Genomic DNA, 26,554 nt, shown 5'->3' with positions numbered 1-26,554 from the left:
TTATTTTACAGTACCGTATTTTTCGGACTATAAGATGCACCTAGGTTTTAGAGGAAGAAAATAGAAAAAAAAAATTAAGCAAAAAATGTGTTGACATTGCTGACACTGGTATAGGGGTAATGTCCTCCAATTCTAACAATATCCCCCATCTTGGTTTATATGCCCCCCTTCCTTTTATACGTGGCCCCCATCCCCATCCTGGTATGCCTGGCATCCCTCCATCCAGGTATGCATGGCACCCCTCCATCCTGGTATGCATGGCACCCCTCATCCCTATCCTGGCATGCATGGCACCCCTCATCCCTATCCTGGCATGCATGGCACCCCCCATCCCTATCCTGGTATGCATGGCACCCCCCATCCCTATCCTGGCATGCATGTCACCCCTCATTCCTGCCCTGGCATGCATGTCACCCCTCATCCCTGTCCTGGCATGCATGGCACCCCCCATCCCTGTCCTGGCATGCATGGCACCCCCCATCCCTGTCCTGGCATGCATGGCACCCCCCATCCCTGTCCTGGCATGCATGGCACCCCCCATCCCTGTCCTGGCATGCATGGCACCCCCCATCCCTGTCCTGGCATGCATGGCACCCCCCATCCCTATCCTGGCATGCATGGCACCCCCCATCCCTATCCTGGCATGCATGGCACCCCCCATCCCTATCCTGGCATGCATGGCAACCCCCTCATCCCTGTCCTGGTATGCATGGCACCCCCCTCATCCCTGTCCTGGCATGCATGGCACCCCCCATCCCTATCCTGGCATGCATGGCACCCCCCTCATCCCTATCCTGGCATGCATGGCACCCCCCATCCCTATCCTGGCATGCATGGCACCCCACATCCCGATCCTGGCATGCATGGCACCCCCCTCATCACTGTCCTGGTAGGCATGACACCCCCCTCATCCCTGTCCTGATATGCATGGCACCCCTCATCCCTGTCCTGATATGCATGGCACCCCTCATCCCTGTCCTGATATGCATGGCACCCCTCATCCCTGTCCTGATATGTATGGCCCCCTCATCCTTATCCTGGTATGTATGGCCCCCTCATCCTTATCCTGGTATGTATGGTCCCCCTCATCCCCATCATGCTGCACATAAAAAAATAAAAATAAACACTCCTACTCCCCTTTCTTCTCTCCTCCAGCGCTGCGTCCTGTCTGCCCCACTGATCTTGTCATGTGAGCCACGCCTGGCGTCACTACCATGCGCGGTTCACAAGGAGAGATCAGCTCCCGGAAGTCACAGTGACTTCATGCTCCTTAATAGCCGGCACACAGCTGCAGAACAGCTCCTGCTGGGAGATCACGTGTGCAAGCTATTAAAGGGCATGAATATTCACTCGCTCTCCACGACCATGAGCATAGAGACACGTTAAATATTCATTCACGCTTCCATGGGCATGGGGAGCACTGAATATTAATTTTCTTTAGCAGCGGGGACAGTGTAGGCTGCTGCCTCCTGTGCCCCACTCCTCCGCCGCTACCGCTCCCCCCACACATCATATATATACCCCCTCATCCCCCAACATTCGGACTATAAGACGCATCTCCTATTTTCCTCCAAAACTTTGGAGGAAAAAAGTGCGTCTAATAGTCCGAAAAATACGGTATTTAGTTTTCTGCTTTACATCTAGTAATAAAACATATATATTTTAGGCCACAGACAACAAGCAGTTTCTTCCTTGGAGTCGGCAGCTGAACACGTTTCTCAAAGACTCATCTTCCATAAAGCTAATTCTCGTCTCATTTACCGACACTGGAATCAGCATTAGCAATACTGCAGGAGATATTCATTACACGTGACATGAGGAATAACTACTTCATCATGAGGACGACATCTTCATCTTCTACTACAGCTCTAGAAACATATTTGGCCAGAGTCCGTTACTGACTACATCACCACTGGCCGGCTATATGAATGTTTCCCGTCTTCCCTGCACTGTAATCTTCTATCACATTAGATCTCATGTCTGATTCACACACAGAAGTTTCAGGCTTTGACACATGGTAAAGTTTTTAATATTAGACAGAGTAGGACTATCCCGAATAGGTTCACCTTGCCATGGTAGCTTTCATGCTATTTTTGATCAAAAACAGTGTTACTAAGAACCCTATTTTATTTAAATGCACTTTTGGCTTTTATTTATTTATTTACAGCAGGGTTTATGATCATTTTTCTTCTTGTAGTTTTTTTCTGATTAATGGCCATTGTAAACATGCATTATGTGCTGAATGTATACCAATTTAAACCAAGCTCAAATTCTTGTTTTTCTCATGGGCACAATAGTGGCCGGGTGGGCTGCCGCTATGGATAATACGCCTCTAACTATCCAACTATGATGTAGTAAAAATCTCATAGGTTCTGGATTTATTAGTATCTGCACCAAGAATGGGGCTAAGTGAGTATTTATTAATCAGCACTGGGGTAGTCGGTGGAGTGGATGAAACCATATTGTGGGTGTAGGGGGCAGTACTGTGGGAAAACCTCCCTAAAGTAAAATCTTAAACATTTATTAAATATATGCATTAAAAACTGGACTAACAGCAGATATGTACTTAAAACTAGCAAAATTACAAGCTGAATGGCTTGTTGTGGATGTATATAAACAGATCTAAACAATGATGCTGCTAAATAATTGACACGGTCACTACCTTACACTATCCTGTACCTAAACAAAGCTTATACTGCCTAGCTGGGGAGGTTGGCACCCTCAACAATGGTGACCCCGCTCACTGGTGGCTGTACCTCAGAAGCCCTTGTGATCCCTTGCTGTTTTTGTAAGTTTACCCACTGACAAAGACATGAACAGTCTGTAATTTTAAGGGTAGGTTAATTTTAACATTGAGAGATAGAATATCCAAAAAAAAAAAATAAATACATTGTATAAATTAGATAAATTTATTTTCATTTTGTAGTGACAAATAAGTATTTGATTCCTCTTGCAAACAACACTTAGTACTTGGTGGCAAAACCCTTGTTGGCAGGCACAGCAGTCAGACTTTTTTTGTAGTTGATGATGAGGTTTGCTCACATGTAAGGAGGAATTTTTGTCCACTCCTCTTTGCAGATCATCTCTAAACCATACAGACTGTTCATGTCTTTGTCAGTGGGTAAACTTACAAAAACAGCAAGGGATCAAATAATTATTTCCTTCACTGTATTCACGTTTTTCTCAATATCTGAAATTAAATCAGAATAAACCTTTCCCATTATAGGTCAATTAGGATTACCATAATTTTTAATATTTGTCAAATGCCAGAATAATGAGAGAGAGAGAATGTTTTAAGGCATATTTATTACTTACTGCAAAGTCAAAAGTTTACATACACTAAGATTACTATGCCTTTAAACAATTTTGGACTGCCCATATGATCATACTGTTACGGGTCCGGGTGGTGGAACCTCTGTGCTGAGATATGAGGAGGGACCAGAGGGGCGTAACTGGACCCTGGCTACACGGCGGCTTAATCGACTCCGTGAACCAAGGAGGGATGGAGAAGGTGGAACAGGTGCCACACTGGGACCGACCTCCAGTGAGAGCAGGCGACTCCCACGGGACTGATGGCCAAAGCCAAGAGGCACAACAGATGAGCATGGCTGATAGACAATGCAGGTAAACGGGCAGGCTTGGCAGGCAGACTGACAGGCGGACATGGCTGATAGACAGGCAGGCAGCACTGGGACCTGAGGGCTGGAAAGAGTGTTTAGAACACAAACCACAACTTTGCACAGGCACCTCCATTTTTGAGGAGGTGCTTTAAATAGGGGCAGTCCTCCGGCCATTGGCCAGGGACTTTTTAGGACGGCGCGCGCGGCCCCTTTAAGAGTACAGTGCCCGGGGGGATCTGCGCGCGGTGCACGCACCCTGGGAAGATGCTGCGGTGAGACCAGAGGAAATAGCGGGGAACGCCGAACCATAGCCACGGTGATGAGTGGATCGACGTCTCTGCCGTGCAGGAGGCAGAGACGCCGACACAACACATATCACGTGTTTGGAAGCTTCCGTTTTTTTGGCAACATCTTAGTTATTTAGAGACACACGTATGGATGTATTTTAATACACACCTGACACACACTGCTTCTTTGTGTAGCATCATGCGAAAGTCTAAAGAAATCAGCCAAGATACCAGGAAGAGAATTGTGGACTTGCACAAGTCCAGCTCATCCTTGGGTGCAATTTCAAGATACCTGAAGGTGCCTCATTCATCTGTACAAACAATTATACGCAAGTACAAACAAGATGGGAATGTCCAGCCATCATACCGCTCAGGAAGTAGGCGGGTTCTGTGTCCCAGAGATGAACGTGCTTTTGGTCCAACATGTGCATATCAACCCAAGGACAAAAGCGAGAGACCTTGTGAAGATGATGGCGGAAGCTGGTAAGACTGTGTCAATATCCACAGTGAAACGAGTGCTGTATCAACATGGGCTGAAAGGCCACTCTGCCAAGAAGAAGCCATTACTCCAAAAGAAACCTAAAAAAGCCAGATTAATGTTGGCAAATGCTCACAGGAACAAAGACCTTAATTTTTGGAGGCATGTCCTGTGGTTTGATTAAACTAAAATTTTGGGCATAATTACCATTGTTACATTTGGAGGAAAAAGGGAGAAGCTTGGAAGCCTAAGAACACCATCCCAACTGTGAAACACGGGGGTGACAGCATCATGTTGTGGAGTTGTCTTGCTGCAGGAGGGACTGATGCACTTCACAAAATAGATGGCATAATGAGAAAAGAATATTATTTGGCAATACTGAAGCAACATCTCAAGACATTAGCCATGAAGTTAAAGCATGGGCAAAAAGGGTCTTCCAAATGGACAATGACCCGAAGCATACTGCCAAAATGGTAACAAAGTGGATTAAGGATAACAAAGTCAATGTTTTGGAGTGGCCATCACAAAGCCCTGATCTCAGTCCTATTGAAAATTTATGGGCAAAGCTGAAAAGGCTGCGAGCAAGGCGACCTACAAACCTATATCAGTTACACCAGTTTTGTCAGGAGGAATGGGCCCAAATTCCGACCGATATATTGTGAGAAGCTTGTGGAAGGATATCTCAAACGTTTGACCCAAATCATTCAGTTTAACCCCTTTACGCCCCAGGGTGGTTTGCACGTTAATGACCAGGACAATTTTTACAATTCTGACCACTGTCACTTTATGAGGTAAGAACTCTGGAAAGCTTCAACGGATCTCCCTGATTCCGAGAATATTTTTTCGTGACATATTGTACTTCATGACAGTGGTAAAATTTCTTCGATATCACTTGCGTTTATTTGTGAAAAAAATGGAAATTTGGGGAAAGTTTTACAATTTTCAAACTTTGAACTTTCATGCCCTTACATCAGAGAGATATGTCACACACAATAATTAATAACATTTCCCATATGTCTACTTTACATCAGCACAATTTTGGAAACAATTTTTTTTTTTTAAGGAGCTATAAGGGTTAAAAGTTGACCAGCGATTTCTCATTTTTACAACAAAGTTTACAAACCATTTTTTGGGGTCCCCGTCACATTTGAAGTCACATTGAGGGGTCTTTATGACAGAAAATATCCAAAAGTGACACCATTCTAACAACTGCACCCCCCAAGGTGCTCAAAACCACATTCAAGAAGTTTATTAACCCTTCACATGCTTCACAGCAATTAATTGAACGTGAAAGGAAAAAATTAACATTTAACTTTTTTTCACTAAAATTTTACTTTAACCCCCAATTTTTTTTTATTTTTACAAGCGTACCAGGAGAAATTGGAAACCAAAAGTTATTGTGCAATTTCTCCTGAGTATGCTGATACCCCATATGTGGGGGAAAGCCATTGTTTGGGCGCACGGCAGGGCTTGGAAGGGAAGGAGCGCCATTTGACGTTTTCAATGCAAAATTCGCTGGAATTGACAGCAGACCCCATGTGCCTAAACAGTGGAAACCCCCCCACAAGTGACCCCATTTTGGAAACTAGACCTCTTAAGGAACTTATTTAGAAGTGTGGTGAGCACTTTGGACCCCCAAGCGTTCCGCAAAAGTTTATGACGTAGAGTCATGAAAAAAAAATAATTTTTTTTTCCACAAAAACGATCTTTTAGCCTAAATTTTTTTTATTTTCCCAAGGGTACCAGGAGAAAGTGGACCTCAAAATCTGTTGTCCAATTCCTCCTGAGTACGCTGATACCCCATGTGTTGGAGAAAACTACTGTTTGGGTGCACGTCAGGGCTAGGAAGCGAAGGAGTGACGCGCTTTGGAATGCAGACTTTGATGGAATAGTCTGCGGGCATCATGTCACGTTCTCAGAGCCCCTAATGTGCCTAAACAGTGGAAATGGCCAACAAGTGCCCCCTTTTTGGAACGGATACCCGATTTGTGAATCTTATAATGTAGTGTCATACGTCAGTTGTGTAGTGTTCGTCAGGTTGTCATACGTCAGAAATTAATTTAGTAGTCCATGGAAGTATGGTACTTTTTGAAGCATTCTTTCATGCACAGGCCAGGTTTGTCGGGGCAGGTGTCACACTGATAAATGGTGTCCTTGCGTATTCACCTTTTATAAACACACTCGGCACTTCTTTTGTGACCTTTTTTTCCGCTGTGAGGCATCTGCCCTGGGAAATGCTGGTCTGGTACAATTCGAGGACCTTCAGTTCCGGAAGTACTGGGGCCCGCTCCGTCACCACTGCAAAATATCAGGGCCTTGATAACAACCTCCTGGAACTGAAGGTACAACGTAGAAGTCTGGCCTGCACATTGTGATAGAAGGAAAGAATTGTGCATTGCCATCTGTACAATGTGCATGGCCAACTTCTTGTACCACACCCTGGCCTTTCTCAAAGCACTGAACGGCAGGAGGACTTGATCAGAGAGATCAACTCCCCCCATGTACTTGTTGTACCCCACTACACAGTCTGGTTTGACGACCTGTGTAGTGGGACCTTGTACAGTGCTGAGGGTGCTGCCATCACCATGTATGGTGGTCAAGAAAAGGACATCCCTCTTGTCCTTGTACTTGACCACCAGAAGGTGGTCACTACATTGGGCTCTGCTCTCACCCCTTCTGAGCAGCTGCCCAATTAGCATCTTTGGGAGGCCTCTCTATTTTTGCGGACAGTATCGCAGGCTGCGGTACGTCGCACAGAGAGGGACTTGAAGAGAGGGACACTGGTATAAAAGTTATCCAAGTACAAGTGATAACCTTTATCCAGCAGTGTGCGCAACAAGTCCCACACAATTTTCCCACTCACTACCAGAACAGGGGGGCATTCAGGGGATTTAATCCGGGAGTCCTTCCCTTCATAAACTCTAAACTTGTGAGTGTACCCTGAGGTACTCTCACAAAGTTTATACAGCTTGATTCCGAACCTGGCCTTCTTATTGGGCAGGTGCTGCCGGAATCCAAGCAGCTCCATAAAAGCCATTAAGGACTCATCCACGCAGATGTCCCTTTGGAGCACGTACACTTCAGCAAACTTGTTGTTGAAGTGGTCGATGACCGGTCGAACTTTGAAAAGATGATCAAAGTTCGGGTCATCGCGTGCAGGACACCTTGCATTATCGTTGTAATGCAAGAACTTGTGATGGCCTGAAAACTTTTCCGGGTCATGACCTTTTGGAACACTGGAGTGTTATACAAAACGTCAACACTCCAATATTGCCAAAGTTCTGGCTTCTTCATGATCCCATATGAAGGACCAGGCCCCAAAACTTCATTATTTCTACTGCGTGTACAGGAGACCAGTTAGAAAATGATGAAGAGGGGTTTTGTTCCAAAAATTGATGAGTGTATAAAGCCCACCATGAGGTTTACAAGATCCTCAGAGAAAAAGACTTTGAAAAAGTCTAGTTCTGTGAGGCCGGTGGTGTCAAACTTGATTCCTGATTCCGCCACAAAATCAGGAATCAGTGGCTCATAATTTTGGGGGGGGCGAGGTCCACACGGGGTCAGTAGTGGGGGGAGGGCGCTGGTTCATCTTTTCTCCTGGGGTGTCTGAGTGGCGGTTCAGCAGCACCTGAAGGACTCCCGCTTTCCCGGCTCCATGTTTTAAAATTGTAAAGAATAAAGGATCTTCATATTCAATCGCTTGCTGGAGTGCCACCTTCTAGCTGCTAACAGGATATCAAATGAAAAATTTTTCTTTGGGCAGAGCACCTGCTGATTAGCGATGCCAGGCTATTTGTGACTGACGCTCACTGGACGGCAAAAAGGTATGCGATTGGAATAAGATCTGTGGTCACTGATCAGCGCTCGGCCGCTGCACGAAACGCAAAAAAAAAAGAAAAACAGACAACAGTCGAGCGATGAAGTGATGATCAGCACTTGGAGGCAGAAAGGGGTATGGGAAGGGGGAGAGGGGGATTGGGGTGGATAAGGAGGGATCAAAAAATCCTACTTACAGTTGTTGTCTTTCAGATGTCGTCTATCAGATGTCTTCTGTAAGATGTCTTCTGGAGCAGGCTTCTGTGGCCCAGCACGGCACACAATCGGACAGCGGGACCGCCCTCTAGAAAAAAAAAGGTTAGTTGAAAAAAAAGGTAAAGTAGCGAGCACGAGTGCTGATCGGTGGCTGCTGGATGTAAGCACGGAGGTGGTGCAAAGTGAGGGGGGAGGAGAAATAAAGTGACAGGGATGAAATAACATCATGAAATGCAGCGAGCTTGGACGTTGTTCAGTGACGTAGTCACTGGTCAGCACGCGGCCGCTGCAGGACGCACAAAACAAACAAACAAACTGGGGGCAGGGTGGGTAAAAAGGAGTGGTTTGGGGTGGATGAGGGGAGAACAGAGATGGACTTACCAAAGTCTTCTCTGTTCTTCTTTCAGCAGCAGGTCCAGGAGTAAGATCTGCAGCAGCAGGACATGGAGCAGGAGACCCAGGACCCAGAAGACCGCAGCAGGACGCCAGAGCAGCAGCAACTGGAGCAGGTGAGAAAGTCTTGTGGTGTCACAGGTGCTTCTGTGGCAACACAAGGCCCAGCACAGAGGTGATCAAACGTGACCGCTCCGTAGAAATCCTCACCAAGTGTGAGGAACTGCAGGGTGGTCACAGGGGGAATGATAGGGTGGTGACAGCCAGGTCACAGGCCAATCACCTCCCGGTCAGGAACTCTGATTGGTGTGATCGATGATGACATCGATTACACCAATCAGAGATGGCTGGGGCCTGGGCAGCATCACAGGGGGTCACAGGCAGGTGACAAGTCAGTCACCGCCCTGTGACCGCCTTGTCACCTGTGTTCAGGTACTCTGATTGGAGCGATCGATGTCATCATTGATCGCTCCAATCAGAGCTGTCTGAGGCCTCTGCTGACATCACAAGGGGTCATGGGGCGGTGACAGGTAGGTTACAAGCCGGTCACCACCCCGTGACCGCCCAGTCACCGCGCGGTGGCGCTATGATCGGTGCGATCGATGTAATTGGCGATCACAGCGGGTGGGGGAGAGGGCTGGGGTCTCTTTGCAAGAGCCTAGGATCGATGCTCTTATGAGCACCGATCCCAGGCTGCAATCTGATTGCCAGAAACAGTGAGAAATGCTGTGATTGGCTGTCCAGAATTGTAAACTAAACGGTCCCTAATTGACCGACACTTTCTGAAAGTTATTGTGGGAGTAGATCACACGGCACTCCCAGGTCCAGGTTGACTACAAGTACACCCTAGTGTTTTCTGAGGATATTAAAGATATGGTCACTCTGATTGTCCTAAGTTCCTATTACTCATGTTATCCCATCTTTTTCTTGGTCTCTTGGTTAGGTATGAAGGAGTGTCTGTACCCTTGTCCTATGAATCTGGTGTTCATGTCTATTGCCCGTATATTAAAATCTGTGACATTAGAGCAGTTTCTTCTCAACCATAAAAATTGACCCATGGATATAGTTTTTTTTTTTTGTTTTGTTTATTTTTTTAGGGGGATGGGGTGGTGGCTATCCCACTTCAATAGTTTACTAGTGTTTGTAAGTATTTTGTAGATAAGTGTCCCTAGGGTCCCATCCTGCTATATCTTATTTAGAACATCCAGGAAAGGCAACTGGTAATAATTAACCTCTGATGTAAATCTAAGGCCCACTCTATTGATGTTGAGTTCCCTGACAAATTCAAGAAACTTTTCACTCGTCCCCGAGCAAGAATGTCGTCAATATATCTATACTATGTCCCAGTATATGGATGCCACCACTTATGATCATCCCCGAATATTGTGGTTTTCTCCCACTAGCCCAGGAATAGGTTAGCATACGAGGGGGCACAGGGGCTCCCCATCACAGTACCGCTGAGTTAGGGGAAAGTACTTCCTGTCAAAAAGGAAGAAATTATGAGTAAAAGTGAATTTTAGAAGATCCTCCATGAAGTCATTATGTCTGCTACACTCTATTGATCTCGATTTCAAGAAACGTCTTACTCCTCTGATACCATCCTCATGTGGTATATTATTGTACAAAGCGTCAATATCTAGTAAGGCCGGCTCCCCTACATCCATGTATACATACTCGAGGGTCTACATGTAGGGGAGCAGGGAAAGGGAAGACCATTTTCCAGAAAGTTTATTCCAACCTTAGGCGGTACTGTGGGAAGATTATACTGTGTGGGGGGCATTATACATACTGCATAAGGGGCATCATATATACTGTTTAAGGGGCATAATGGGGACATTACACTTTGTGGGGGTGTCATACATACTACATAAGGGGGGCATTACAGTGTGTGGGGGCATCATACATACTGCATAAGGGGCATAATGGGGGCATTACACTGTGTGGGGGCATCATACATCCTGCATAAGAGGCATAATGGGGGCATTACACTGTGTGGGGGGCATCATACATACTGCATAAGGGGCATAATGGGGGCATTACACTGCGTGGGGGGCATCATACATCCTGCATAAGGGGCATAATAGGGACATTACACTGTGTGGGGGCATCATACATCCTGCATAAGGGGCATAATAGGGACATTACACTGTGTGGGGGGCATCATACATACTGCATAAGGGGCATAATAGGGACATTACACTGTGTGGGGGGCATCATACATACTGCATAAGGGGCATAATAGGGACATTACACTGTGTGGGGGCATCATACAGCCTGCATAAGGGGCATAATGGGGGCATTACACTGTGTGGGGGCATCATACATCCTGCATAAGGGGCATAATGGGGGCATTACACTGCGTGGGGGCATCATACATCCTGTATAAGGGGCATAATGGGGGCATTACACTGTGTGGGGGGCATCATACATACTACATAAGGGGCATAATGGGGGCATTACACTGTGGGGGCATCATACATCCTGCATAAGGGGCATAATGGGGGCATTACACTGTGTGGGGGCATCATACATCCTGCATAAGGGGCATAATGGGGGCATTACACTGTGTGGGGGCATCATACCTCCTGCATAAGGGGCATAATGGGGGCATTACACTGTGTGGGGGCATCATACATCCTGCATAAGGGGCATAATGGGGGGCATTACACTGTGTGGGGGCATCATACATACTGCATAAGGGGCATAATGGGGGCATTACACTGTGGGGCATCATACATCCCGCATAAGGGCATAATGGGAGCATTACACTGTGGGGGGCAGTAAAGGGGTCCTGTACTATGAGAACAATACGTTTCCCCCTTCCTGTCTCCATAGTTGGGTCGTATGTATCTATTACAGGAAACAGAACAAAAACCTTATGATTCTTATAAAGGGGCAACACAAGACCCCAAAAGAGTCCCCGTGCTGAAGGGGTTACTGCCCCCTGCGCCCAGTAATGGGGTCTCCACATACCTCCACCTGCAGAGCCGCCACCACATATATGGCTGCTCTGTGCGCACAGGACCTGTGATGAGGTCACAGGAGGGGAGGAGTCAGGGGTCACATGATCAGGGGCCTCAGTGGATGCAGGACTCTGCTGTGCTGGTTGTCATGGTGCTGGATGAGCTGAAGTTTATGTGTGGGGTCAGGAGGGGTTTACAGTGTGGATGTAGCAGAGCCGCGTGTGTACGAGGTGTACGGAGCAGAGCCGCGTGTGTACGAGGTGTACGGAGCGGAGCCGCGTGTGTACGAGGTGTACGGAGCGGAGCCGCGTGTGTACGAGGCGTACGGAGCGGAGCCGCGCGTGTACGAGGCGTACGGAGCGGAGCCGCGCGTGTACGAGGCGTACGGAGCGGAGCCGCGCGTGCACGAGGTGTACGGAGCTTTAGCCGCGCGTGCACGAGGCGTACGGAGCTTTAGCCGCGCGTGCACGAGGCGTACGGAGCTTTAGCCGCGCGTGCACGAGGCGTACGGAGCTTTAGCCGCGCGTGCACGAGGCGTACGGAGCTTTAGCCGCGCGTGTACGAGGCGTACGGAGCTGAGCCGCGCGTGTACGAGGCGAACGGAGCTGAGCCGAGCGTGTACGAGGCGTACGGAGCTGAGCCCCGCGTGTACGAGGCGTACGGAGCTGAGCCGCGCGTGTACGAGGCGTACGGAGCTGAGCCGCGCGTGTACGAGGCGTACGGAGCTTTAGCCGCGCGTGTACGAGGCGTACGGAGCTGAGCCGCGCGTGTACGAGGCGTACGGAGCGGAGCCGCGCGTGCACGAGGCATACGGAGCTTTAGCCGCGCGTGTACGAGGCGTACGGAGCTTTAGCCGCGCGTGTACGAGGCGTACGGAGCTTTAGCCGCGCGTGTACGAGGCGTGCGGAGCCGCGCGTGTACGAGGCGTGCGGAGCCGCGCGTGTACGAGGCGTACGGAACTGAGCCGCGCGTGTACGAGGTGTACGGAGCTTTAGCCGCGCGTGTACGAGGTGTACGGAGCTTTAGCCGCGCGTGTACGAGGTGTACGGAGCTTTAGCCGCGCGTGTACGAGGTGTACGGAGCGGAGCCGCGCGTGTACGAGGTGTAGGGAGCGGAGCCACGCGTGTACGATGTGTACGGAGCGAAGCCGCGCGGATCTGTGTGTACGAGGTGTACGGAGATGAGCCGTGTGTATGAGGTGTACAGAGCAGAGCCGCACGTGTACAAGCTGTAGGAAGAGGAGCCGCGTGTTTACGAGGTGTAGAGATCGGAGCTGTGTGTATGGAGCGGAGCCATGTGTGTGCGAGGTGTACGGAACGGCCAATAGCAAAGCCCTCGAAGTGTGATGAACATACGACCTCCTAAAATGACCCCATTTCGGATACTGCACCCACCAGGGAAGAGGGTGTAATGGGCGTTCTTACGTTCTTATCCCACAGGTGTCTCACTGATTTCTTTGCCGCTCGTTTGTGTGTAAATAATATTACATTTGCTCAGAGCCGCAGCGAGGGGTTCAGCCAGGGGTGGACACACCGCCGATGCACCCGGGCCCAGAGGTGAAGGGGGGCCCATGCAGGAAGGGGCTTAGTGCTCAGGCAGTAGACCACGCAGCTGCTATGGAGCCCCTTGACTGAGGGCTGATGCTGCTTAACCCCGTCCACTCCCACCCGTAATGATTTTTAATACCCTGGGCAGAGTGAGGCCATTGAAAAAGGGGGTATGTCATGCAGGAGAGAGGCCGCTGGCCAATGAACGCTTCCTCATCAGACTGATAAGAGCGCTCATTGGCTGCTGTGTCTGTCCTCCTGCAGGGTCTCACAGTGGGTCTTCTGCCTCCTGCTGTTCCTTTCCCAGTAGAATTTCCTCTAAGAGTAGGGGGTTGGGGAGGAGAGTCCATAGCATCTGACAGCACGCAGGGGCAGGAAGCTGAAATCAGTCCTGTCTGAGCTGTGTTCCTTCCTCCACAGTGGGTTCCGCAGCCCTCTCCAGAAGACAGCAATATCATATAAGATTAGTATATGAGTGTATGTATATGTCTGCAGGGCTGGCACCAGGAATTTCAGGCCCCATACTGGCAAAAACTTTTTAGGCACCCTGGAGACCCGCCCAGGCTCCACCTCCACTCCTCGAACCTTCCACAGTCACACCGCCCACTCTTGGAAAAACTCCACTTCTGCACCACATCCTTATCAATCACACATTAAGGGTATGTGACCACGCTCAGGAGGTGCCTGCGGCCCCAAAGCTGCGGGATAGACGTGCGGCTTCTGCCCTCATTTTATGCAATTGAGTGGTGCAATTTTTTTTTTTTGTACATGTGGAGTTTCCTCATAGAAGTTAGACTGTGGAGAAAGTCCACATGTAGACCTGCAAGAGAAATTGACATGATGCGGGTCTGAAAGATGCGACGCATGCCAGTTTTCGTGGGTGATCCATAGGTTCACAGAGTTGCATAGTGGACATGGGATTTCTAGAAATCCTATACACTATGCTGTAACACCTGCCGCTGCAGGTTTGTTGCTGCATAAGCTGCAGTGTCAAACCCACAGCGGCTCCTGACCATGTGCACATACCCTGACAGTTCCCATAGAACACCAGATCACATACTGTGCCTTATGAAAGTATTTGGCCCCCTTGAACTTTTCTACCTTTTGCCACATTTCTGGCTTCAAACATAAAGATATAAAATTCTAATTTTTTCGGAAGAATCAACAAAAAGTGGGACGAAATTTATTGGATATTTTAAACTTTTTAAAAAATTAAAAAAGTGGGGTGTGCAATATTATTCGGCCCCTTTACTTTCAGAGCAGCAAACTCACTCCAGAAGTTCAGTGAGGATCTCTGAATGATCCAATGCTGTCCTAAATGACTGGTAATGATAAATAGAATCCACCTTGTGTAATCAAGTCTCCGTATAAATGCACCTGCTCTGTGATAGTCTCAGGGTTCTGTTTCAAGTGCAGAGAGCATCATGAAGACCAAGGAACACACCAGGCAGGTCCGAGATACTGTTGTGGCGAAGTTTAAAGCCGGATTTGGATACAAAAAGATTTCCCAAGTTTTAAACATCTCAAGGAGCACTGTGCAAGCGATCATAATGAAATGGAAGGAGTATCAGACCACTGCAAATCTACCAAGACCCGGCCGTCCCTCTAAACTTTCATCTCGAACAAGGAGAAGACTGATCAGAGATGCAGCCAAAAGGCCCATGATCACTCTGGATGAACAGCAGAGATCTACAGCTGAGGTGGGAGAGTCTGTCCATAGGATAACAATCAGTCGTACACTGCACAAATCTGGCCTTTATGGAAGAGTGGCAAAAAGAAAGCCATTTCTCAAAGATATCCATAAAAAGTCTCGTTTGAAGTTTGCCACAAGCCACCTGGGAGACACACCAAACGTGGAATAAGGTGCTCTGGTCAGATGAAACCAAAATCAAACTTTTTGGCCACAATGCAAAACGATATGTTTGGCGTAAAAGCAACACAGCTCATCACCTTCAAAACACCATCCTCACTGTCAGCATCATGGTTTGGGCCTGCTTTTCTTCAGCACGGACAGGGAAGATGGTTAAAATTGATGGGAAGATGGACGGAGCCAAATACAGGACCATTCTGGAAGAAAACCTGTTGGAGTCTGCAAAAGACCTGAGACTGGGAAGGAGATTTATCTTCCAACAAGACAATGATCCCAAACATAAAGCAAAATCTACAATGCAATGGTTCAAAAATAAACGTATCCAGGTGTTAGAATGGCCAAGTCAAAGTCCAGACCTGAATCCAATCGAGAATCTGTGGAAAGAGATGAAAACTGCTGTTCATAAACGCCCTCCATCCAACCTCAATGAGCTCGAGCTGATTTGCAAAGAAGAATGGGCAAGAATTTCAGCCTCTCGATGTTCAAAACTGATAGAGACATACCCCAGGTGACTTGCAGCTGTAATCGCAGCAAAAGGTGGAGCTACAAAGTATTAACTCAAAGGAGCTGAATAATATTGCACGCCACACTTTTCAGTTTTTAATTTTTTTAAAAAGTTTAAAATATCCAATAAATTTCGTTCGACTTCACGATTGTGTCCCACTTGTTGGTTCTTTCCCCAAAAATTAGAATTTTATATCTTTATGTTTGAAGCCAGAAATGTGGCAAAAGGTAGAAAAGTTCAAGGGGGGCAAATACATTCACAAGGCACTGTACATAGCAGCAGCTTTTGTTTTGGCCAAAGATTTTGTAAGCTGCTGCCACGACAAGGTAGACTCTTCTGGCAGGGCCCTACTCTACTCTAACCTATTAAACATTTCTTAAAATATCCAGTACTCTATTTAGGTATATTTTTCTTTATTTTTCTTTAAGGGAATGTGTCACATACATTTTTTCAATTAATATCACATACAAAGGGACAAAAACCGTCACACCGTGACCGGACGACATATAACCACCACATAGTGACCGAACACCACATACAAGGAACAAATACCACCACACCATGACCAGACCACATATTACTACATACAAGTAATACTATATACAAGGAACACAGAATTAAAGCTCATACTCTTGTTCATGCATATTTGTATCCCACCCTGTATATAAACTGTCTATTGCAGGAAATTTGTGTGAAAACCACCGATGTTAGGAAATACACCCACATCTGATCTGGTGCAAAGCATAATATCCTGGCAAAGGATCATAGAGCCGCAGATATACCGAGCATTATCAATCATATCAACGGGAGGCAAATAGATGCATCATTGTAAAACAGACGAAAACAAGTATGTACAAAACACTGCTGAGATTACTGTAGAACATTGCAATGGTGAATCAGATTAGATGGAGCGTACAAATCCATGCTATCCAGGAGTTGGATGTATAACAGAGCAATTGCAATGGGATACGTCAAAATAGAGTCTGATGCAAAACTTGATCGTGAGGCTATAGGTATAGCATTTCTTTCTGTATCAATGAAAAACAGATTGTCATGGAAATATTGAAAATCTTTTCTTCTCCCCTGTCATAGATATTAAGAAGTCTCTCTCCCAGACTCCTCTTCCCTCCTCCCCTATAGTAATTGTCCACGGGAGAAGAGCTGACACTTTGGCCAGTTGCCTCTATGCAAATCAACACACACATGAGAAGGGCCTTGTAAGCAAATGCTGGCCCAAAAGGTGCTACCAAACCCAATTAACACAGGCTTGTGATAGATTTACAGCTAACTGAGAAGGTTATATTCCCAGTGCTTCAAAGAGAATGTAACAAAGGCCTGCAGACGGCCCAAAGCCAATATGGAATAACTAAAGTTCCATATGTCCGATAATAATGGGGCCTATATTTTGGATGGCAGGGTCAGCTAAGGAATAATATGGATATTTTCCCGTCTCTGTAAGCCTCTCTGGGGAGCTGTGCTGCAAAAGTAACAAAATAGACGGCAGCTATACCGTGTGTGGTCTCTGGGGAAAGGTAAAATCATAACAGAACATATGGAGTCACTTTTGGGCCTCTACGATCAACCCACGATGTTATCGCAAAAAAAACAGATATCTAATAAAAATATAGAGGCTATAATGTCACTGGTGATCCCTGTATTACCTGTACACTGACAGTATATACAGAGCTCCTGTGTATAATGTCACTGGTGATCCCTGTATTACCTGTAAACTGACACTATATACAGAGCTCCTGTGTATAATGTCACTGGTGATCCCTGTATTACCTTTACACTGACACTATATACAGAGCTCCTGTGTATAATGTCACCGGTGATCCCTGTATTATCTGTACTCTGACACTATATACAGAGCTCCTGTGTATAATGTCACTGGAGATCACTATATTACCTGTACACTGACACTATATGTACAGAGCTCCTGTGTATAATGTCACTGGTGATCCCTGTATTACCTGTACACTGACACTATACACTGTATACTATGTAAAGAGCTCCTGTGTATAATGGCACTTATGGTAATATTAGTATTGTTTTTTTTTATCAATGATCAGTATTGTAGTATTCGGTCACTATGTGGTGGTAATATGTGGTCTGGTAATGTTGTGGCGATATTTGTCCCTTGTACATGGTATTATTCGGTGACTATGAGGTGGTAATATATACTCCAGTCATGGTGTGGCGATATTTGTTCTTTTTATGTGGTATTATTGGGTCACTATTTTGTGGTAATATGTCCTCCGGCCATGGTTTGGTGGTATTTGCTCCTTGTATGTAGTATTATTCGGTCACTATGGGGTGGTAATATGTGGTCTAGTCATGGTGTGGCGGTATTCTTTGTATGTGGTAATATTTGGCCACTATGTGGTCCGGCCATAGTGTGAAGGTATTTGTCCCTTGTATGTATTATTATTGGTCATTTTAAAAAACGTGACACATTCCCTTAAAGAAAAATAACTAAAAATATACCTAAAAAGAGTACAGGATATTTCAAGAAATGTTTAATAGGCTAGAGTAGAGCAGGGTCCGGCCAGAAGAGTCCACCTTGTCATGTTGTTGGCTTACAAAATCTTTTGACCAAAACAAAAGCTGCTGGCTATGTACAGAGAGGTCCATATATATTTGGACAGAGACAATATTTTTCTAATTTTGGCTGCTTTCAGACCAGCAGCATGTCAATTTGACTTGTGGGTCCACATGTGGACTTTCTCCACAGACTTTACCTTTATGAGGAAAGTCTGCAATGTACAAAAAAAAATAATTGTGCCACTCATTTGCATAAAATGAGGGCAGAAGTCATGCGGCTATCCCGCAGGCGGCTCCTGACCGTGGGCACATACCCTTAATGTGTGATTGGTGAGGATGTGGTGCAGAAGTGGAGTTTTTCCAACAGTGGGTGGTGTGACTGTGGAAGGTTCGAGGAGTGAAGGTGGAGCTGGGGTGGAGCCTGGGCGGAGTCTCAGGGGGCCAGAAAATTTTGCCAGTATGGGACCTGAAATTCCTGGTGGCAGCCCTGCACACATATACATACACTCATATACTAATGTTTTATGCTATTGGGGTCTTCTGGAGAGGGCTGCAGAACGCACTGTGGAGGAGGGTACACAGCAGACAGGACTGATTGCCCCAGCGTGTGGTCCGATGCTGTGGACTCTCTTCCCCCTCCCTCTACTTTTTGAGGAAATGCTTCTGGGAAAGGAACAGCAGGAGGCAGAAGACCCATTGCAAGTCCCTGCAGGAGGACAGAAACAGCAGTCAATGAGCGCTCTCATCAGTCTGATGGGGAAGCGTTCATTGGCCACCGGCCTCTCTCCTGCATGACATGCCCCCTTTTTCAATGCCCTCACTCTGCCCAGGGTATCAAAAATCATGACGGGTGGGAGTGGACGGGGATAAGCAGCATCAGCCCTCAGTCAAGGGGCCCCATAGCAGCTGCGTGGTCTACAGCCTGAGCACTACGCCCCTTCCTGCATGGGCCTCCCTTCACCTCTGGGCCCGGGTGCATCGGTGGTGTGTCCACCCCTGGCTGAACTCCTCACTGCGGCTCTGAGCAAATGTAATATTATTTACACACAAACGAGAGGTAAAGAAATCAGTGAGACACCTGTGGGATAAAAACGTAAGAACGCCCATTACACCCTCAGATGACTTCCCTTGTGTGTGCAGTGTCCGAAATGGGGTCACTTTAGGGGGTTGTATGTTCTTCACACCTCGAGGGCTTTGCTATTGGCCCTTACAAGTGAGGACTGACAAACACACACGGCTCTGCTCCGTACACCTTGTACACGCGCAGCTCCGCCCTGTACACCTCGTACACATGCGGTTCCGCTCCATACACCTCATACACACGTGGCTCTGCTCTGTACACCTCGTACACGCGCGGCTCCGCTCCGTACACCTCGTACACATGCGGTTCCGCTCCATACACCTCATACACACGTGGCTCTGCTCTGTACACCTCGTACACGCACGGCTCCGCTCCTTACACCTCGTACACGCGCGGCTCTGCTCCGTACACCTCGTAACACACGTGGCTCCCGCTCTGTACACCTCGTACACGCACGGCTCCGCTCCGTACACCTCGTACACACGCGGCTCCGCTCCGTACACCTCGTAACACACGTGGCTCCCGCTCCGTACACCTCGTACACGCGCGGCTCCGCTCCGTACACCTCGTACACGCGCGGCTCCGCTCCGCACACCTCGTACACGCGCGGCTCTGCTCCGTACAGCTCGTACACGCGGCTCTGCTCCGTACAGCTCGTACACGTGCGGCTCTGCTCCGTACAGCTCGTACACGTGCGGCTCTGCTCTGTACACCTCGTACACGCGCGGCTCTGCTCCGTACACCTCATACACGCGCGGCTCTGCTCCGTACACCTCGTACACACGTGGCTCTGCTCCGTACACCTCGTACACACGCGGCTCCGCTCCGTACGCCTCGTACACATGGGGCTCCGCTCCGTACACCTCGTACATACGCGGCTCCGCACACCTCGTACACATGAGGCTCCGCACACCTCGTACACACGCGATTCCGCTCCACACACCTCGTACACGCGCGGCTCCGCTCCATACACCTCGTACACGCGTGGCTCCGCTCCATACACCTCGTACATGCGCGGCTCCGCTCCGTACGCCTCGTTCACGCGCGGCTCCGCTCCGTACACCTGGCACACACGCGGCTCCACTCCGTACGCCTCGTACACGCGCGGCTCCGCTCCGTACACCTCGTACACGCGCGGCTCCGCTCCGTACACACACGGCTCTGCTCCGTACACCTCGTACACACGCGGCTCCGCTCCGTACACCTCGTACACATGCGGCTCCGCTCCGTACACCTCGTACACACGCGGCTCTGCTCCGTACACCTCGTACACGCGCGGCACCGCTCCGTACACCTCGTACACACGGCTCCGCTCCGTGCGCCTCGTACAGACGGCTCTGCTCCGTACGCCTCGTACACACGCGGCTCTGCTCCGTACGCCTCGTACACACGCGGCTCTGCTCCGTACACCTCGTACACGCGCGGCTCTGCTCCGTACACCTCGTACACGCGGCTCTGCTCCGTACACCTCGTACACGCGCGGCTCTGCTCCGTACACCTCGTACACACGCGGCTCCGATCCGTACACCTCGTACACGCGCGGCTCCACTCAGTACGCCTCGTACACACGCGGCTCCGCTCCGTACACCTCGTACACGCGTGGCTCTGCTCCGTACACCTCGTACACACGCGGCTCCGCTCCGTACACCTTGTACACGCGTGGCTCTGCTCCGTACACCTCGTACACACACGCGGCTCTGCTCCGTACACCTCGTACACACGCGGCTCTGCTCCGTACACCTCGTACACACGCGGCTCCGCTCCGTACACCTCGTACACACGCGGCTCCGCTCCGTACACCTCGTACACACGCGGCTCCGCTCCGTACACCTCGTACACACGCGGCTCCGCTCCGTACACCTCGTACACACGCGGCTCCGCTCCGTACACCTCGTACACACGCGGCTCCGCTCCGTACACCTCGTACACGCGCGGCACCGCTCCGTACACCTCGTACACACGGCTCCGCTCCGTGCGCCTCGTACAGACGGCTCTGCTCCGTACGCCTCGTACACACGCGGCTCTGCTCCGTACGCCTCGTACACACGCGGCTCTGCTCCGTACGCCTCGTACACGCGCGGCTCTGCTCCGTACGCCTCGTACACGCGCGGCTCTGCTCCGTACGCCTCGTACACGCGCGGCTCTGCTCCGTACACCTCGTACACGCGCGGCTCTGCTCCGTACACCTCGTACACGCGCGGCTCTGCTCCGTACACCTCGTACACGCGCGGCTCCGCTCCGTACACCTCGTACACACACTGCTCTGCTCCGTACACCTCGTACACACGCGGCTCTGCTCCGTACACCTCGTACACACGCAGCTCCGATCCGTACACCTCGTACACACGCGGCTCCGCTCCGTACACCTCGTACACGCGCGGCTCTGCTCCGTACACCTCGTACACACACGGCTCCGCTCCGTACACCTCGTACACGCGTGGCTCTGCTCCGTACACCTCGTACACACGCGGCTCCACTCCGTACACCTCGTACACACGCGGCTCTGCTACATCCACACTGTAAACCCCTCCTGACCCCACACATAAACTTCAGCTCATCCAGCACCATGACAACCAGCACAGCAGAGTCCTGCATCCACTGAGGCCCCTGATCATGTGACCCCTGACTCCTCCCCTCCTGTGACCTCATCACAGGTCCTGTGCGCACAGAGCAGCCATATATGTGGTGGCGGCTCTGCAGGTGGAGGTATGTGGAGACACCATTACTGGGCGCAGGGGGCATTAACCCCTTCAACACGGAGACTCTTTTGGGGTCTTGTGTTGCCCCTTTATAAGAATCATAAGGTTTTTGTTCTGTTTCCTGTAATAGATACATACGACCCAACTATGGAGACAGGAAGGGAGGAAACGTATTGTTCTCATAGTACAGGACCCCTTTACTGCCCCCCACAGTGTAATGCCCCTTATGCACGATGTATGATGCCCCCCACACAGTTTTATGCCCCTTATGCAGGATGTATGATGCCCCACAGTGTAATGCCCCCATTATGCCCCTTATGCAGTATGTATGATGCCCCACACAGTGTAATGCCCCCATTATGCCCCTTATGCAGTATGTATGATGCCCCACACAGTGTAATGCCCCCATTATGCCCCTTATGCAGTATGTATGATGCCCCCCACAGTGTAATGCCCCCATTATGCCCCTTATGCAGAATGTATGATGCCCCACACAGTGTAATGCTGCCATTATGCCCCTTATGCAGTATGTATGATGCCCCCACACAGTGTAATGCCCCTTATGCAGTATGTATGATGCCCCCACACAGTGTAATGCCCCTTATGCCGAATGAATGATGCCCCCACACAGTGTAATGCCCCCATTATGCCCCTTATGCAGGATGTATGATGCCCCCACACAGTGTAATGCCCTCATTATGTCCCTTATGCAGTATGTATGATGCCCCCCACAGTGTAATGCCCCCATTATGCCCCTTATGCAGGATGTATGATGTCCCCACACAGTGTAATGCCTCCTTTATGCCCCTTATGCTGGATGTATGATGCCCCCACACAGTGTAATGCCCCCATTATGTCCCTTATGCAGTATGTATGATGCCCCCCACAGTGTAATGCCCCCATTATGCCCCTTATCCAGGATGTATGATGCCCCCCACAGTGTAATGCCCCCATTATGCCCCTTATGTAGTATGTATGATGCCCCCCACAGTGTAATGCCCCCATTATGCCCCTTATACAGTATGTATGATGCCCCCACACAGTGTAATGCCCCCATTATGCCCCTTATGCAGTATGTATGATGCCCCCCACAGTGTAATGCCCCCATTATGCCCCTTATGTAGTATGTATGATGCCCCCACACAATGTAATGCCCCATTATGCCCCTTATGCAGTATGTATGATGCCCCCACACAGTGTAATGCTCCCATTATACCCCTTATGCAGAATGTATGATGCCCCCCACACAATTTAATGCCCCCATTATGCCCCTTATGCAGTATGATGCCCCCCACACAGTGTAATGCCCCCATTATTCCCCTTATGCAGTATGTATGATGCCCCCACACAGTGTAATGTCCCCATTATGCCCCATATGCAGTATGTATGATGCCCCCACACAGTGTAATGTCCCAATTATGCCCCTTATGCAGGATGTATGATGCCCCCACACAGTGTAATGCCCCCATTATGCCCCATATGCAGTATGTATGATGCCCCCACACAGTGTAATGCCCCCATTATGCCCCTTAGGCAGTATTTATGATGTGTAATGTTCCCACAGTACCGCCTGAGGTTTTATAGTTGGAATAATTCCTCTGGAAAATGGTTTTCCCTTTGCCTGCTCCCCTACATGTAGACCCTCGAGCATGTATACATGCATGTAGGGGAGCAGGCCTTACTAGATATCGAGGCTTTGTACAGTAATATACCGCATGAGGATGGTATCAGAGGAGTAAGACATTTCTTGAAATCGAGGTCAATAGAGTGTAGCAGACATAATGACTTCATGGAGGATCTTCTAAAATTCGCTATTACTCATAACTTCTTTTTGACAGGAAATACTTCCACCAGCTCAGGGGTACTGCGATGGGGAGCCCCTGTGCACCATCACATGCTAAAGTATTGCTGAGCTGGTGGGAGGAAACCACAATGTTCAGGGATGATCATAAGTGGTGGCATCCATATATTGGGGTATGGTACAAATATATTTACGACATTTTTATTATCTGGTCAGGGACGAGTGAACAATCTTTTGAATTTGTCAGGGAACTCAACATCAATAGAGACTACCTGAGATTTACATCTGAATTTAATTATTACCAGTTGCCATTCCTGGATGTACTAATCAAGAAAGATTGCAATGGGACCCTAGGAACACTCATCTATCATAAACCTTCAAGTACTAATAAACTATTGAAGTTGGATATCCACCAACCCAACCTCATAAAAAGAGGAATACCCAAGGGACAATTTTTACTGTTGAGAGGGTACTGCTCTAATGTCACAGATTTTAATATACAGGCAATAGACCTGAACATCAGATTAAGGGAAAAAGTGTACTCGTGGTACATTTTGGATTCCACATCATCGTTTGCAGAAAAATGGGAGAGACAGACACTCCTCCATACCTATCCAAGAGACCAAGAAAAAGATAGAACAACACGAGTAAGAAAAACTTACGACAATTAGTGACTGTATCTTTCATATCCTCAGAAAACACTGGGATATACTTGTGGCTGACCCGGACCTGAGGGTTCTGTGGGATCTACTCCTACAATAACTTTCAGAAAGGTTCAGTCAATTAGGGACCTTTTAGTGCATAGTTTCTGTCAGGGAAATATTGAGAAAGTATTAACAAATTCTCTGTCCCTGAAACCCCTCTTCATCCCTCCCTTATCCACCATTTGTCTCCAGAGCAGAGCTGACACTCCACGCAGCTGTCGGTATGCAAATAACAGTACAAGGAGCTCAGTAGCCTATTCTACATACAAATGCATCTCCTCTTAGCACAGACCTGGGATAGGTTGACACCTTCCAGCATAGGGGCAGAGATGGAAGGAAAGAGGAAATGGCTCGTTTAGGCTCAAAAGGGGTTTAACAAAGACTGCAGGATCTTCGGAGTCAAAACGAAATATGGAATAACTAAAGTTTCATAATTCTGAAAATGAAGGGACCCATATTTTTAGTGACCGGGTCAGCTAGGGAATGATATGGATATTTTCGTGTCTCTGTAGGTTCCTCTGGGGGCTGTGGCGCAAAAGTCCCAAAATAACAAATCGCAGCTATACCGTGTGAGGTCTCTGGAGAAAGGTAAAATCATAGCGGAGAAAATTTTATCACTTTCGGGCCTCTACGATCAACCCACAATAAGTTATCACAAAAACCAGATATCTAATAAAGATATGAAGGCTGGAGACCAGCCCCCGTAATGTCATCCCAGGGGGTATGTGGGCAGGTCTTTCCCTTCAGCCGCATCTGCTGAGGTTGGTAGTATTTATTGCGGGAGTATATATTTATTATAGCAACGGATCCTGTTGAGTATCTCCCCTCCACCTACAGTACAGACCAAAAGTTTGGACACACCTTCTCATTTAAAGATTTTTCTGTATTTTCATGACTATGAAAATTGTACATTCACACTGAAGGCATCAAAACTATGAATTAACACATGTGGAATTATATACTTAACAAAAAAGTGTGAAACAACTGAAAATATGTCTTATATTCTAGGTTCTTCAAAGTAGCCACCTTTTGCTTAAGATGAACACCACACCTGAGGCCTCAGGACCTACTGCAGCCATTCTTTTTGTGGGTGGGGCGGTTGACAGGGCCCGGGAAAACTTACAGCCCCTTACTGTTGGCCTTAAGAACACTGGCGCAGAATGTACCCTCATCCACCCTGAGTTCATGTTACCAGAGGAACGCATTCCTGGGAAGACCCTGACTGTCACGGGGTTTGGGGGTGTTTGACCACCCTCCCAGATCTGATATGGCATGTAATGCCACTGTCAATAATGTCAATGACAAGCATAATAAAAATTTATGTTGTGTTAAAGGTAGTTCAGCCACCTCATCTTGCGGGGTGATGCTGCTGAGGATCCCCTAAATTGAGCCAGCATAAGTGCTATGTGCAAAGGGAGCAGGCATGGACACCAGGAAGCAGGTTGTCCCGTGTGAGTGACCACTGTCACGCCAGATAGTGACATGGTCAATGGTAGCTGCCCCATGACTAGCACAGCTCCAGAGGTGATGAGCAGGGAAGGGGAGAAACATGGGGATCATAATGAATATCTCCTGCAGTATTGCTAATTCCAATTCCATTGTCGGAAAATGAGACGAGAATTAGCGTTATAGAAGGTGCCATGAACTCACAAAGAGGCGACATCGGGGAGATCACATTATCTCTCACCATAGTCGTCACTCTGTAGGGATATGTGTATATGCCCCCGTACGGTCACTGTCAGCTTCACGATAACCCAATTATTATTATTCGCTGCCACCACCGTCCAGATTTGAAATATAATACAGGCCTGGTCGGACGCCTGCGTTCTAGTAGCGTATATGGCTTCGGGGGAGGGAACGATTACAGAGCAAAAGAAACAGGACTATTACATTTTATATTTAATCCAAAAGGAAGGCAATGTTATGAAAAATATACAAGGATTTTACAAAGGGGACAATACAGTACAGAATATACAGTTACATAATATAAACGGGATTAAAGAAGACTAACGTGATAGACAGATCGCAGA

General features: G+C 48.3%; 2 protein-coding genes across 4 annotated transcripts in view; one reads left to right on the top strand and one right to left on the bottom strand.

The window, feature by feature from the left end:
• The window catches only part of LOC141191525 (gastrula zinc finger protein XlCGF53.1-like), a 30,526-nt gene extending 18,665 nt beyond the window's left edge, over window positions 1-11,861 (bottom strand). For all 3 annotated transcript variants that reach the window (XM_073661413.1, XM_073661414.1, XM_073661415.1), the window contains exons 1-3: window positions 11,784-11,861; window positions 8,799-8,917; window positions 8,399-8,505 (exon numbers count right to left, since the gene is read on the bottom strand). The gene's annotated coding sequence lies outside the window, so the exon portion shown is untranslated. The remainder of the gene's footprint in view (window positions 1-8,398; window positions 8,506-8,798; window positions 8,918-11,783) is intronic.
• A 10,097-nt stretch (window positions 11,862-21,958) lies between these two features.
• The window catches only part of LOC141191520 (uncharacterized), a 1,025,631-nt gene continuing 1,021,035 nt past the window's right edge, over window positions 21,959-26,554 (top strand). The window contains exon 1 of the mRNA XM_073661408.1: window positions 21,959-22,026. The gene's annotated coding sequence lies outside the window, so the exon portion shown is untranslated. The remainder of the gene's footprint in view (window positions 22,027-26,554) is intronic.

Source organism: Phyllobates terribilis, unplaced genomic scaffold, assembly GCF_046119375.1.
Source record: "Phyllobates terribilis strain yellow unplaced genomic scaffold, ASM4611937v1 Scaffold_47__1_contigs__length_9908305, whole genome shotgun sequence".
NCBI classification, from domain to species: domain Eukaryota; kingdom Metazoa; phylum Chordata; class Amphibia; order Anura; family Dendrobatidae; genus Phyllobates; species Phyllobates terribilis.
Note: the sequence above shows the minus strand (reverse complement) of the source record. Positions and strands in the feature narration are given on the sequence as shown.